We start from the raw sequence: 15,642 nt of genomic DNA, 5'->3' as shown, positions 1-15,642 counted from the left end.
AAATAAGAATAGTTAATCAGATTAACAATTAGTCATTTTTAAACCCTTTACTGCAACTACACAATAATAATAATAATGATGATAATAATTTTAAAAGTTCAGCAGTGTTCATTCAATGGTAATTTGTATGTCCTATCACATCCCCATAAACCACACCTAGCTCTACCAGTACTTTAAAGATAAATATTCAGAATTTGTTCAATTTATGCAAAATATCAACTCTCCATAAATGATGCCGCACCTTCCCCGCAATATTTTTCTAAATACGTGCCTGCCTACCAGGAATACAACCTGGAACCCTCTGAACCAAAGGCCACTATGCTGACCATTCAGCCAAAGTGCTAGACGTAAGTTCAACAATAAAATTATGCTTAAACAAACTTTGTACATATTCCTGGATTCTACAGGGAACTTGTTATTGATGAACGATATTTGTAATGATAATTAGTAAGGAGCACGACGTCCAGCCCCGCGGTATAGGGGGCAACGCATCCGCCTGTCACCTGGCAGCCCCGGGTTCGATTCCTGGCCGGGTCAGGGGTTTTTAATTGTAAATTATTAATATCCCATTAATATCACATTCAACACTTTACACTTCCACAATTTCCAAATACAGGCAGGCTTCTAACATATGGTGCAAGTAGGGCTAAAAAAATCTTTCTAGGTCGACGCCCCAAACAAACAGCATTAAAAAAACAAAAAAATACCAGGACTGGAACATTTTGAACTAATTAAATCATGCCAGATGCTAATTTGTCTTCCTTTATGAGGCTGAACCATAAATAACTACATATTCAAATGACATTAAATGCACAGAGAAAAAAAAACAGGATCCACATGGGTTATGACAATAATCGCAAAACTGTATGTGAAATTCCACTGGAATTGAAAAATGCATTATATGAAGAGTATGGCAATATGGAGACAATATAAGATCACCTGAGATGCTTGAAAGTAATAGTGAAAATTGCTACTTGAAGTTGTTCAGTACAGTTCCACTCACAAACCTGAAGTAGGGGAATACCTAAATACTTTACATTCCATGCAGTAATAAACTGAAATAACTTTTTCTATGATGGTCTCAGCATGGACAAAGGACATAAAATGTATGCAAGTACTCTGTTAAAACAATTTATCAGATGGGTGCTTAGCACTGAACAAGAAATTCCTGGCTAGCAGACAATTTCTGGAGAGGGCTAGTAAAAAAAAAAATCATCACTTGCAGTAGTACTTGGTAATTTTTCTCCTATTATTATTAGTATAGTGTTTTGTATAGTAGGTCTGAGACGGCAGCGCGCTGGCCTCTTACCCTAGGTTCCATGGTTCAAATCTCGGTCATTCCATGAGAGATTTGTGCTGGACAAACTGGAGGCAAGACAGGCTTTTCTCTGGGTACTCCAGTTTTTTCTGTCATCTTTAATTCTAGCAACACACTCCACTGTCATTTCATTTCATCTGTCAGTCATTAATCATTGTCCCAGACAAGTGCACGAAGCTTCGGCAGCCAGCACAGTTCCTATCCTCGCTGCCAGATGGGCGCTTCATTCCATTCCATTCCTGACCCAGTCGAATGACTGGAAACAAGGCTGCGGATTTTCATTTTCATGTCTGAGGGTAGCCTCCAATTTGAGAAAGCTTAAAATAAATTTGTATGTTGCTTCTAAATTAATCTAGGCTCCTTTGGTCTGAAGCAACTTGAATAACAAAGGTACAGCAAGAGCCATACAAGTTGTACCCTATGCATACATGTCATCCATTTTCAAAGTGGCCACCTTATACAAGAAGCAGAGAACGTCAAATACTGTTATCGCTTCTTAAGGCGACACTCTGGAGATAAAAATCAATATTTTGGTCATTTTGGCAATTTTTTTATGAATGAAATTCAAAGGATTGAGTTTCTTCTTTCTTGTCACAAAGTTATTTCATTGAATTCAAACAATTTATCACTTTAATAATGCTTTGTTTGCCAGTCTGCACAAAGCAGAAATGGGTGTGGCATCTACTGCACTGCATTTTTAGGTAATGATGTCATTAACATGTTTCCATTTAATCAAATATGCCTGTTCTTTGCAATTACGCATCCATGGGATGGGCTAACAGCCCTCCCCCCCTTCTCCCGATATATTTATACAGACTCAAGCTGTAAGATCTACCATATTTCTAAATGAATTTATAAAGCCTGTAACGGACAAATATTTCAGTACTTGAATATCATTGAGCAACATTTTATGCTTGTATTGGTATTCCTGATGGTACTACAATAGTGTTGACCACTGTAAGTTTTGTTGTTCTTGTATGTTTAATCTTTTTTGTGGGTTCTGTGGTGGTAGCTATTATCGAAGAGGAGTCTTTATTGAAGAAATCAGGGACAAAAGGTCATGAAATGTTATCAAAATCAGATTGTTCTCATCAGGAAAGTGTCACATTAACTTCAAGCCATGTGTCCTGCACCTACGGTATAGCCAACAATCATGACATGACAGGAAATAAAATCCCCATAACTTCGACTCAGGAAAAGTTGCATTGTGAAAAACGAAATGCAGGTGAATCATTTTCCGTTCTTTGGAGAAGGAGAAGAGACAAGCTTCCAGAGTTACCAGTATTCGTACAGAAGCTGCTAAGAAAGGAGGCGAAGGAAAAACGTACGGTTCTGGTGACTTTTAAGTAATGAATCAGGAAGAAAACGTCACTTGAATTTTGCGAATTTTGCTTTAATTTTCCTGCCAATTGTAATGTTTACATCTAAATCCCATTTTTCTCCCATAATATTCAGCTAATTGTAACAAAATTTGTATGGTACAGTAGAGTCTCGCTCAACCGACCTTCGCTTATCCGACACTCCGTGTTATCCGACACTGGGAGTCTTAATTTGAACTTTAGGTGGATGCAATTCTGGGACACGAGGTGTGGAGGGTGCGACTGTGGGACAAGCACTGGCAGTCATGCGGTAGGATTGTTCAATGTAGTATTGGTTGGGTGCGGATGTTATAGTTTTCATATCCTCTGTGAGTATGGCGAGTAAACGTAAGAAAGTGATTGTTTCTGTGGAAGACAAGTAGAGTAGGTTAAAGAGACTGGACAAAGGGGAAACTCTCCAAAAAATGGTTTCAGATTATGCTGTTGGACGTGTTACAGTGGGAGACTGGAAACATACGAGGGAATAAATTGAAAAGTGGTGCTCTACCAGAGCAACAAATGATGCACTGAAAATTAGAAAAACAATGAAAAATGTGAGTACGAAAAAGTAAATGAAGGACTATTTCTTTGGTTCACTAAAAACCAGGAAAAGGGCTTGTCAATACCCGGCCCCATTCTGCAAGAAATGGCGGTGTATATCCAGAAGGAGTTTAAATAAAGGGACCCTAATTTAATGCCAGTGCCGGGTGGCTTGATCGGTGGAAAAAACGGTACGGCATTGGGCAGCTTAATATTTGTGGAGAAAAACTGTCAGCTAAATCCGATGAAGTTGTGAAATTTAAAAGACAATTTCAAGAAATAATTCTTGCTGAAGGATTAACCGGTGATCAGATTTTTAATTGTGATGAGACTGGGCTGAATTTCAAGATGTTGACATCAAAACTCTTGCAGCCCAAGCTAAGACGCCTGCACCTGGCTACAGGCATAGTAAGAAAAGAGTACTGCATCTACTGTACAATTGAATTAATAAGTCAATAAATAGAGTCCCGTAAAACATAGCACGTAATGCAGTATAGCCTTCCTGTTTGTTTTAGTTCATTTTCAAAGTTACACTTTACTTGGCACAGGCCAGAGTAAAGTGTAGCTTCCACTGAAGTCGCAGTCTCATCCATGGCTGTGACAATATGGAAGCTGCTGGGGTATGGGTGGTGCTGATTGACATTCAGAGCACAACCAGTGTGTCTGAGTGTCATGAAAGGTGTTGCTCATAGGGTTAGTTGTGCTACAATAGCACTGTCTGGCCCAGTGAGGAAAGCAATGGCAAACTACCTCACTCCTCATCTTGCCTAGTACGCCTCATTTTGGTACTGCCATTGGTTTTTGTGGTTTCCCTATAACTGCATAGCCTTTGGTGATGCTATTTGAGGATCCAACCAGCCTCTGGGCTGATGACCTAACAGACACAGACACATTCCGTATTATCCGACATTTTCGGTGATCCGACATACTCCAGGTCCCGTTTAAGTCGGATAATCGAGACTCTACTGTATATGTATCACAGCTATATTAAGAAACCTGCGTATGGAATTTTTTATTGCAGAATTGTTTCACATAGTAGAGATTTTTAAGTCCAAAATTTTAGAACGTAAAAATTACACAAACTTTAGTACGATATATTTTCTTATATAAATTATGTATAGAAAAATCGATACATAGTGCTCTTAAAAGAAGTATTATCCACCTAATTACAAATTGAAATTAACATGTTGAAATGATTTTGAGTATGGCTTTTAGTGTTGAGAGTGTCCGAGAACATGTTCGGTTCGCCAGGTGCAGGTCTTTCGATTTGACGCCCTTAGAAGACACATACACCCAGCCCCCATGCCACAGAAATTAACCAATGATGGTTGAAATTCTCGAATCTGCTGGGATCGAACCCGGGACCCCTGTGACCAAAGGCCAGCTCGCTAACCATTTAGCCATGTTAATTAAATTGCATGAAAAAAATGGAATTTTAAAAAAATTCTTTAAAAAAAAATAATTATTAATTGTATATGAATGAAATGTTTGTGATATCTTTACTTTTATGAAGGTGACATTCCCACAAAGTTTCGTGAAAATCCATGCATTAGGTAAAAATATCTATTTATCTCTGGAGTGTCGTCTTAACACATCAATCAAGTTACCACTGCAATAACTCTCCAGCTAGATAGCATACATTACCTATATAAATACACATCTCCTGACTTCACTGTTGATATCTTTATGATTGCCAATCTTACACATTGTCCATGCTTAGCTCAATAATATTCACTGTCTTTATCTGCTGAGTAGCAGTGAACAGAGGAATCCTTCCTGCCTTTCAATCAAGGAACCTCACACCCTAGTCAAAGTTCAAGAGCTGCACACATTTTTCCACACATATACAGTATACATGATTGGAAACATCCTCCACCAAGCCATATTATGAATCTACAGAAAATTACACTGGGAAGAGATAATGAAATCGTCACAGCTCAGGATAGAAGCATTCCAATTTTAGCTCTCAGTTTTCCTCCACAGTACATATTTTAGTTGCCTAACAAGTGAGAATGGAATGTAACAAGCCAAATATCAAAATACTCTGTACAACAACATTCATTCATAAGCTACAAAAAGAATATTTAAAAAATTCTAAGTTTACATTCCATGGCAGCATAAATTAAAGAGGCTGATACCAGAATATTGTGATAATGTACTCTTGCATAATATTGGTTCATTCTGTGCTGTTCAATAATGCCAAAACCAGATTAAAGGAATAGAATAACATTTTTACCACGTTCATGTAAGCAATAAATAATGTAAACAGTAAGAAAACCTAAATCAAGGAAAATGTAAATGCATATAAAGAATCGTTTTGTCAAACTCTACAATTAAGAAAGTATTTTAAATAAATACCCAAAATAACAAATATTTTGAAACCCTGATTATATATTTTTTGTAAGTTTGAGGATTTGAACTTTAAATAAACTCAAAAAATAGAACACAGTGCAAGTTTCAAATTTCTGAACACCATATCTTCAAAGATAACTAAAACTGGCATTTTGAAATTATTATGAATACTCTGAAATTTAGAAAACAAAAAATAAGGTAACCAGAACTCTCTCATATCAATTGCCTCCGTTTCTTTACAACACCACAGTTCTCCTTCATCATCTTCATATAATCAGGCCATAGTTGGCCTACTGTGCACATCAGCTGTTGTAATGCTACTGCTGGGAGGCAATGGACCACCCTGTCCAGACTGACTGATATTTGTTTTGGACCGTTAGTGAAGCATCTAGGTCAGGTGAAAAGAGATTAAAAACTGGCAGTAAAGTTCAGCCGGCTGCAATGTCCTTAAGTCAGAAACTTGTCTCTGATTTCTTCAATGTTGAGACAGAGAGACCGGTAAAAAGTATGTGTAAAAATAACTTACAGTATACCATGTTTTACTACGTATTATACAGTACATACCTGTAGGAATTGTGTAAATTTACATAATGAGAGGTCTTTTATTTTTACTTTTTTGCTATTATGCTTTACGTCGCACTGACACAGATAGGTCTTATGGCGACGATGGGATAGGAAAGGCCTAGGAAGTGGAAGGAAGCGGCCATGGCCTTAATTAAGAAACAGCCCCGGCATTTGCATGGTGTGAAAATGGGAAACCACAGAAAACTATCTTCAGGGCTGCCGACAGTGGGGCTCGAACCCATTATCTCCCGATTACTGGATACTGGCCGCACTTAAGCGACTGCAGCTATCGAGCTCGGTAATGAGAGGTCTTGTCTCCCTACATATTGAATTGCTCTTGTATAAAATCATGAACATAAAATACACTCTTCAACTTAGGTACATCTTAATATTGATAATTCCTCATTCGCCAGTGAGATACATTTTATAAAAATGTTTCAGATATGTCAGAAACACACTAATAACAAGTCCATGGATTTTGAGTCTGCTTCCTGTTCCCACACTACCGTCATGGAAAAAGGTATAGACACTCGAGTTAATACGTTAATAAAAAATTTATCCTTTGTCACACATAGAAACAAACTTCACCAAAATTTAGCTTATCTTATTCTACTTTTAATTATGTGGAGTATAAATTTTTATAGTGCCCAGTTAAAATTTTAATGCATTAAAAATTGATAACTTTAAAAGTATTGATTTGATCGATACCAAACTTTAATACTGTATATCTTAAAGTAACTTATTATTAATCTGTATACCAAGTTTTTATTTCATCTGGTATTTGTGAAAAAGGTTGTTGTAAATTTTGTGAAACATCATTTTCTCATACCTTGGTGATCCCAGCTGTAAAAATTTTGATTAATTTATGAAACTCATGAGAATGTCAGACTAAAATTAAAACTAAATTTTGCCTGCATGCAACTTTAAATTTTATATTGATTTATATTTAATTGAGTGGTTTTGAGAGAAGAAAGCAGCGTATCCGCCGAGCGGTGCTGCCCAGTTGACCCTATTTGCCGCTCCACCTGAACTCTCACTGCTCTGTATCAGCTTTGAGTCATGCAGAGCTACTTCACAATGAATGTGTTGTGTTGTGAGAAAGTGGAATAACATGGTAGATGACGAAGAGTGGTATTTTTCCCCGTCACCCGAAACTTTAAATACAAAACTTTCAGAAGATGAACGCATGCCACCCTTACTATTGATACCTTGAAGAAAGGATATACTTCGAGTAAGCCCTATCACCTAGCCCCGAGTGAAGATAAATTTCAATGACCTGGCCAGTAATTGAACCCGGAACCCTTATATCCAAAAACCAACACGCTCACCGTTCGGCTATGGAATTTGGTAAAGAGTAAAGGATTTTTTGGCACATACTGTAGGGGCTTGAATTTTCCTGCCCGGAAAAAGCCAATGATGAAGGATAAACACGCAACCCTTACATTCCTTTCAGAACCGAGCAGTGAATATTCTCACAGTATCTTTCATTTTGCCTGCGATTCTTGTTGTTCACGTAGAAATGAGACATTTTGAAGAAACAATGACTTCTTCTCTATTTCTAAGGAAAGTAGGTTTCCAAATAATTCTATGATGTGCACTGATGAATTATTAATCACTAACGAAATGAAGAGGTCCTTCCCATAAGCCGTAACTTACAGCGAAATACAAGATATACTACGTAATTCTATTGCTGATATATCGAGCGCTAGTCCAATAAAGGTTTTAAACAACAAACATCCACTTATTGTACAGCAGAGAACGTCCAACTGATGTTCAACCCAGCAACGTCGTTAGGATTTCCAGAGCCAAGTGCATTGTTCTCGCGGGCCGATGGGCTGCTTTCTTCTCACACAACCACCCAATTAAATACAAATCAATATAAAATCAACAATTGCATGCAAGAAAAAAAGCAGTTTTAATTTTAGCCTGACATTCTCATGAGCTTCATAAGAAGCTGAGCTTTTTACGGCTATGATCACCCAGTAATGAGAAAATGTCTCATAAAATTTACAACCTTTTTCTTGAATATCTGATGAATTACAAATTTGGTATACAGATTAACAATAAGTTACTTTAAGATGTACTGAAGTTTGGTACCGATCAGATCAATACTTTCCAAGTTATGAATTTTCAAAGTGAGCGCGCTAAGTTGGAAATCGAAAAAAAAATACCGGCACCTTTTTTCTTCAACCTGCGTTAAAATTTTAAATGGGTATGATAAAAATTTATACTCCACATAATTAAACATAGAATAAAATAAGCTAAATTTTGATGTAGCTTGTTTCTATGTGCAACAATGGATAAACATGTTATTATTAACTCTCTCTTAGGGACAAAAGATCTCTCTATAGGTCAACACCCCAAACAAATAGCATTTTATAAAAAAAGGCATTAACTCAGGTGTCTATACTTTTTTCCATAACAATAGTCTGTCATTTTGTTCATCCTATTATGTGCTCCTTTTCATATTCCTATCTCTCTATACATATGACTTGATACCCTTGTTTGTTCTTTCCCATTACTTATATTTACCCATTAGGATCATTTTCACCTTTTGTGTTTGTCCTGTGTTCGTAATCTTTTACCACTTATATTCATCTTTATCTTATGTTGCTTCCCATTTCTTGTGTTTATCTAGCTTTCTTCATATCCTAAATTTCCCACATGGAGACTGAAGGTCTGTCGAGATGGTCCCTCAATGAATGATGATGCACACCCTCCTGATGAAGCTGGGAAGCAAGAATGAGCTTGTTGGGGGCTTAGAGGTGAATGATGTAGAAAAATTGGGAATGAGGAGAGAACCTCTCTGTTAGAAGATGACAGTGCATGAAGATGTGGAGATAAAAACAACTGAAGGTCAAATTGAACAGGCTGCAAAGTACAGATATTTGGGGAGCATGTTAACTGACAACTGGATGAGTGAGAAATAAATAAAAATAAGAATAGCAATGGCAAAACAAGCTTTCAAGGAAATGAAACTCTTGTTATGCAGCAAAATAAGGATGCAGTTAAGAAAATGATTGGTTAAATGCTTAGTGTGGGGTGTTTCTCTGTACGTCTCTGAAACCTGACATTGAAGAGGAGAGAAATAGAATTGAAGCATTTGAGATGTGGGTTTGGAGGAGAATGGAGAAAATTAAAATGGGTGGATAAAGTGAAGAACAGCACACAGTAGAACTGGAAAAGAATCAAGGAACAAAGAACTCACCAAAACTTGGTTGAAATGAGGAAAGCAAATATTGAGAGGAAAAGGCCTTTTAACAACAGTCCTTGAAGGTACTGTGCAAGGAGAAAAGAAACTACGAAGGAGAAGAATAACAAGTAAAAAGGGGAGATATCAGACTACCAAACAGTTTGCTTGGGTCAGGAGGAGATAGAGACAGCTATGGTGTCAGGAACCTTCCAATAGGCAAAACACCTTATTTCGATGATGACTATAATGAGTCTTCTGAATGCATACTTACCTCATTAAAATGAAGTAGGAAAAGCAGGAAAAAATGTTTTGTCACAAGTTGTACATCCAGCATACACCTCTTCCTCCTCAATCCTTAACCCTTGAGATGACAAGGAGGAATATGTTTTGAATCTTTTAATTTGATCATCCCACCTGTAGCACCATGTGATTAGCCTCAAGCAGAGATAACCCTAACATAGACAGTAGCTTGTCCACCCATTATATTGGACGCTTCCTTCGGGGTCTCTTCCCATTAAACCTTGCCTTTTATCACAATCTTCTCAATGGTACCAATTCTACTGGAGACAGGTTCGAAGTATTAGAACTAGGCCACACCGATCCGTTGGAGAAGTCTTGTCTTGTCAGATCCATATTTGATATGGTCCAGCATAAACCTGTTTATTTCTGTTACCAGGAGTTTACAGTTAAGTCTATCACTGACAAGGCTGAAAGAGTGGCTTCTTCTTCTTCATCATCATCATCATCATCATCATCTTCCTGGAGTATTTCAAATTTATTGGGATCAGTACTTGTTGTGGATTCGGCCGGATGCCCATCCTAACACCAACCTTATGTGAAGGGAAGTACTCACTATTGCATATTTCTGTAGTATCTGGTAGCATGGTGCATCCTAGTGTCCAAAATTAAAGCAACAAACAGAAATTATTACCCAGTGTCCACATAATATGATCACGTGATAGTAACACAAACAATACTACACCCGTATTCTACCCAGCAAATGGAATATCCATCTTTGTGCAATCATAAAACAAAGACCACAGTGCCCTTATCAGTTGGCGTAAGTAGTGTACTGCCATATTCATGCAACGTCCATGCTCATAGTGTAAATATTGTCCATAGCAAAAAGAAGACACCTGGATGAATGGAAGCTTGACAGTTTCAAGCTGAAGTGGCTAGACGGCTCACTGTGCATTGGTCTGTAATATCTTGGAAGTGACACCAGATTTAGTCTGAAAATGTGTGTCCCAAAGACCATGATGAGAATGTCTAAGAGTGACATCCAAAGGAGAGGACCTTTATTTGGTCATAAGAGCGAGACGGTACAATAATAGAACTGCATGGCAGCTGGCACCTGACTTTACTGCAGCCACTGCAACAGTTGTATCGAGGCAAACGCTGTACAGAAGGCTTAGGGAGAGAGGCCTTCACTGTCAGTGACCACCTGTATCTGTACTCCTGACACATGTGCACAAAAGACGACGTTTAAATTGGAGTCAACAACATGTCGCCTGGATAGCCGAATGGTGGGACAATTTTCTGTTTACGGATGAGTCCCAATCCGGTCTTCAGAATGATTCACAACATATTCGTATCTGGCAAGAACCTGGAACATGGTTTCAGCTCTCAAACATTGTGGAAAGGGACCAATAGAGAGGTGGCTCAATAACGGTGTGGTGAGGCATTATGACAACCTCTCGAACACCTCTCTATGAAGTTTTGCGGGTAAACTGGTAAGATTTGATGGCCGTCAAGTATTGTAACAAAACCTTGGCACCTCATGTTTATTTGTTTGTACTGAGGTGCTGTGGGCCCAGATTTCAAACTGATGGACAATATGCATGCCCTCACAGAGCAGGTGGTTGACGTCTTCCTGCAAACCGAAGATACTGCTGATATGGATTTGCCTCTTTTCTCTCTGCTCTCAGGAGACAAAATGCTTCACGTCCGACTCTACTGAGCACTCTCCAGGGGTAAAGAGTTGCTAAACGGGAAGAATGGGAGTTTATACCGCAAAATGAGATTGATGACATTCACAGCATGCCACATCATTGTTAGACCTGTATTACTGCCACAGGTAATCACACGCCCTATTCAGAAGTAACCAGTGTTCTGGCATTTGTGACAGTGAATAGATTCTGCAGCAAAGCAGACAATGGTGGTTTGTGACTGTCCTTTCATCAATAACAAATCAACAAATAATGTTACAGTATTTACTTTGTACTTCATGTTTGATTATACCTGGTACTATTTTGTAATAAAAGTCACAGGGGAAAAATATTTCGGTTTGTTGCTATAATTTTGGACACTAGTGTAGATGAAGAGAAGTTTAGTATGATGAACACAAACACCCAGTCCCCAAGTCAGAGGAATTAACCAAAACACAGTTAGAATTTTTGGCCCAGCTTGGAATCAAATCCAGGGTCCTTGAAGGCCAGTATGCTGACCTTTCAACCAAAGAGCCAGACAAGGCTGCAACAGCACATAAACCATAAAACTCTCCATCATCTCTAACATTTTCAAATATACAATTCATGCTGACCTAAGAAATACAGTTAATTACTGTAGTCGCTGGCCTTCCTATGATGGCGAGTTTGATCCTGGCTAAGGTAGGTGATATTTGAAAGAGATTACAGTAGAACCTCGATAATTCGAAATTGGTTAATTCAAAATCCCGCCTAATTCGAAGAAGCTCTCGTTCCCGGAAATATGAGATACAGTTTTGCATGTTATTTAAATTGTTTAATTCGAAATACGGATAATTCGTAATTCGAAGTACGTCGGCCCTATTACCAAAATTCAGGCTTTTAATTCGAAACTGCCTTTACAGTTTAAAACAATAGTATGTTACAGAGTAATTTCAACTCAAAATTTATTCGCGTCATAATAGAACGCGCATTCCAGAACGTGAAGGGGTAGCTTTCCGCACTTACACTCACTTCGGTGGGTCTACAGTGCGCTCCATGATTGCTAAATTGAATGAAATCAGAATTCTTTTGTATTCAACCTTTTAAGGAACGCCGCAATATCACACAACAGGCAGTGTGCGGAAAAACAGAATCCGCGAACACTGGCGATGCCGACAGTAGACGAAAAACGTGGCTCATATAATAAATTCGTAGGCACCGAACAATATTGTCATTGCCAACGAAACTACATTGCTTTATTTTAACCCTGGAACTGGCAATCATCGCGATCGCGACTCATTTCCCTGTTACTCAACCGGCAGAGTTGCTATCGAGATGCATTACGCCAGCGCTGACTAATTTCGAGATAGCGCCTTGACATTCAACATCTTTATGACATATCTTGCATCATGTTGAAGAGGAAACTCTACTCTATAATACAGCACAATTCTGAAGTAGTTTAGTATGACAGAGTGTGCGGTATACACGTGGAAAAACGAGAACGCTTTGCAGACGGTCATACTGTTGTGCTTGCTGTGGTTGTCCGATGTGCATTAGCTTTCGTGGCGCAAAATTATTGAATTGTCAGGAAGTAGTTAAATTCGTAAATGTTTGTTTGATCTGGACGGCAAAGGTGATAGTGACGTATTTTTAGAAGTAATTGACGATGATTTTGACAATAATTCGTCAGGTAGTGGAGAGTTATATGAGCCTAGGCTAAGTGATTTCGACACTGATATTGACGATGATGTGGAACACCATGAACCAGCCACTGATGATGATAATGATAATGACGGTAATGCAGTTGACCAAGCAGAACCGAAGTGGACAAGAGTTTATCCTCCAGAGCCAAATATAAAAGTGGAAGAGACGTTCAAAGTTCGAAACGCGGGTGTACGAAATTGCCCTCCGGGAAACAGTCCTCCTCTAACATATTACTATTTGTTTTTCTCTAATGCTATCTGGAATAATTTAGTGACTAAAACTAATAAATATGCGCAGGAAATTATTCGAAATAAAACTAATTCCGGAAATATGGGTCCGTATTCTCGTCTGCAAAGATGGGTTGACGTTACACTACAAAAAATCAAAGAAATCATTTCTCTAGTTATAAATATGGGTCTGAACCCTAATAACAATATTGAAAAATATTGGTGCACTTCAAAATCGCAAATATTTCCATATTTTTCTAAAGTCATGTCACTAAAACGTTTCGACTGGAAAGAAATATTCTATAACCTGTTGGTAATGGTAATTTTTGATGCCTACATACTCTATAGTTTGAACACCGACAAACCCCTTGAACATGAGGAATTTATGGTTAGCATTGTCAAAGGTCCTGTAGGTGAAGAAACTCTTCAAAATATTCCACCTGGACCTTCAGGAGAAATGGGACATCAGCTGGTACGCCTCCCAGGGAAGAAAATGCGGTTGTACCCTGTCTGTTCGACTGCAGAGAAAAGTCACGTACCCACTTCTGGTGCCCAGGATGTAATTGTGGTGTCCATAAACAGTACTACCATAAATTGAAACAGTTTTGGAGGCCTATGAAAGCAGGAAGAAAGAGGGGCCACCCTGAAGGTAGCGAGGATGAATCTAAGTAGACTCACGTTTTGGTGCGATGTGCTTGTGTTATTTCAGTTCTATTTTACTTTACAATACTTCAATGTAGTGAAACCTTTCTACACATTTTTAATCAGCATAAAATTGTGCAAATTTTGTATATAGTAAAATTTTAATATAATGTTACTTTTTACGCACACGTTGCCCAAAACTTTTGGATTATTTTGGAATACTTAGCGTGTGATGAATACTTCACCCATACTGCTTCAGGATACTAAATTAATAAGTTTAATTTCCTACTATAGTAATTTTCGTCCATTTCTGAATAAAATGATATGTTATACATGAAAATAAATTGAAAAACAACATTTTTATGAATTTTTTAAAAGTTGCTTGCAAAACTCGCGTAAATGCTTGCCGCTTGAAGGTAAACTGCTTGCCGGTTCCAGGGTTAAGAGGCGGCCGGAGCTGGAACGGCCGGCCACCAGCTCAGTAGCTGTTGTAACATGGGTCAAAAGTTTGTAAGAGTTGTTATAAGGAAACGGAACAAGGTAAAATTATTTTGTTTTTATAGCGCATGGTAGTCTGTGATACACTTTTCATTAGTACAAAAACATTTCAAAAAGAAATTCAAATATAGTTATAAAATGGTAATTAAAATAACGAATCTCCATATGAAATTGAGCTCTGAACCGCGGTTTTCCTAAACTTGTTTTAAGTCAAGATGGTGTTCAAATTGGAAGCAAACTATACCGTAGCGAAGTTTATATTTTTCTCTAAGGGGCTACTTTAACATTCTTCAAACTTAGGGATTCTTCATATATTTAATCGTGATTTTAATAAAGCTCTGCTTATAGCCTTACGAGTGTCGGCCGAATTCTAGTGCTGGTAGTTCAACCAGTTTCCGTCTGATGCCGCAGCACCTTGTCCTTGAAGAGGGATGATGACAGATTAGCTCTTACCCACGCAGGGATGTGGTGAGCGAGATCTTCAGCTGCTATCAGTCGCTTCCTCACCCTTGCTTCATAACAAGCGGCAGTGGACACGCTGACAATACTTTGTTACTCGCTAGTTGTGGTATGACCTTTCAATAGCACGTTATATTTTGTCGTGTTTTATTATGTCGTATCTTTTTACCGAGTGCAATGGAATGGCAAAATGCTTGATTTGTAATAAGACATTAAACTTTATTAAAAATTTTAACACTGGGTGAGCTGGCCGTGCGGTTAGAGGCGCGCGGCTGTGAGCTTGCATCCCGGAGATAGTGGGTTCGAATCCCACTGTCGTCAGCCCTGAAGATGGTTTTACGTGGTTTCCCATTTTCAGCATATGCTGGGGCTGTACCTTAATTGAGGCCGCGGCCGCTTCCTTCCAACTCATAGGCCTTTCCTATCCCATCGTCGCCATAAGACATATCTGTGTCGGTGCGACGTAAAACCACTAGCAAAAAAAATTAACATTCATCGACATTATTCTTTAAAACACGCCGAAGAATATGACAAATATGTTGGTGAAGAACACCATGAAATTGCGAATGAACTTAGAACAGCTGCCTTATCTGAGGTAGGTGTTATCCGACTTTATTGAATTGTCTTTGTTATATTAGTGACGCAATGATGTTTACTATTCAAACTAAGACAATTAACTTATTTTTATTGGTAATTGTAGGTCGGAGGTGAATCGTCAGCTCGAATAAGCTACAACATATCTCACTAAAAGAATGGCTAAACGGCGTAACGTTACAGAAAGAGATGTAGTAATGGTTGAGAATCCGCATACTGAATAGTAGTTGCTACTAATGTTTCTGTATTATCTCTGTGTGTATACATTTATAAAACCATCTTCAGG

This window comes from Anabrus simplex, chromosome 1 (assembly GCF_040414725.1).
Source record: "Anabrus simplex isolate iqAnaSimp1 chromosome 1, ASM4041472v1, whole genome shotgun sequence".
Lineage (NCBI taxonomy): Eukaryota > Metazoa > Arthropoda > Insecta > Orthoptera > Tettigoniidae > Anabrus > Anabrus simplex.
Note: the sequence above shows the minus strand (reverse complement) of the source record.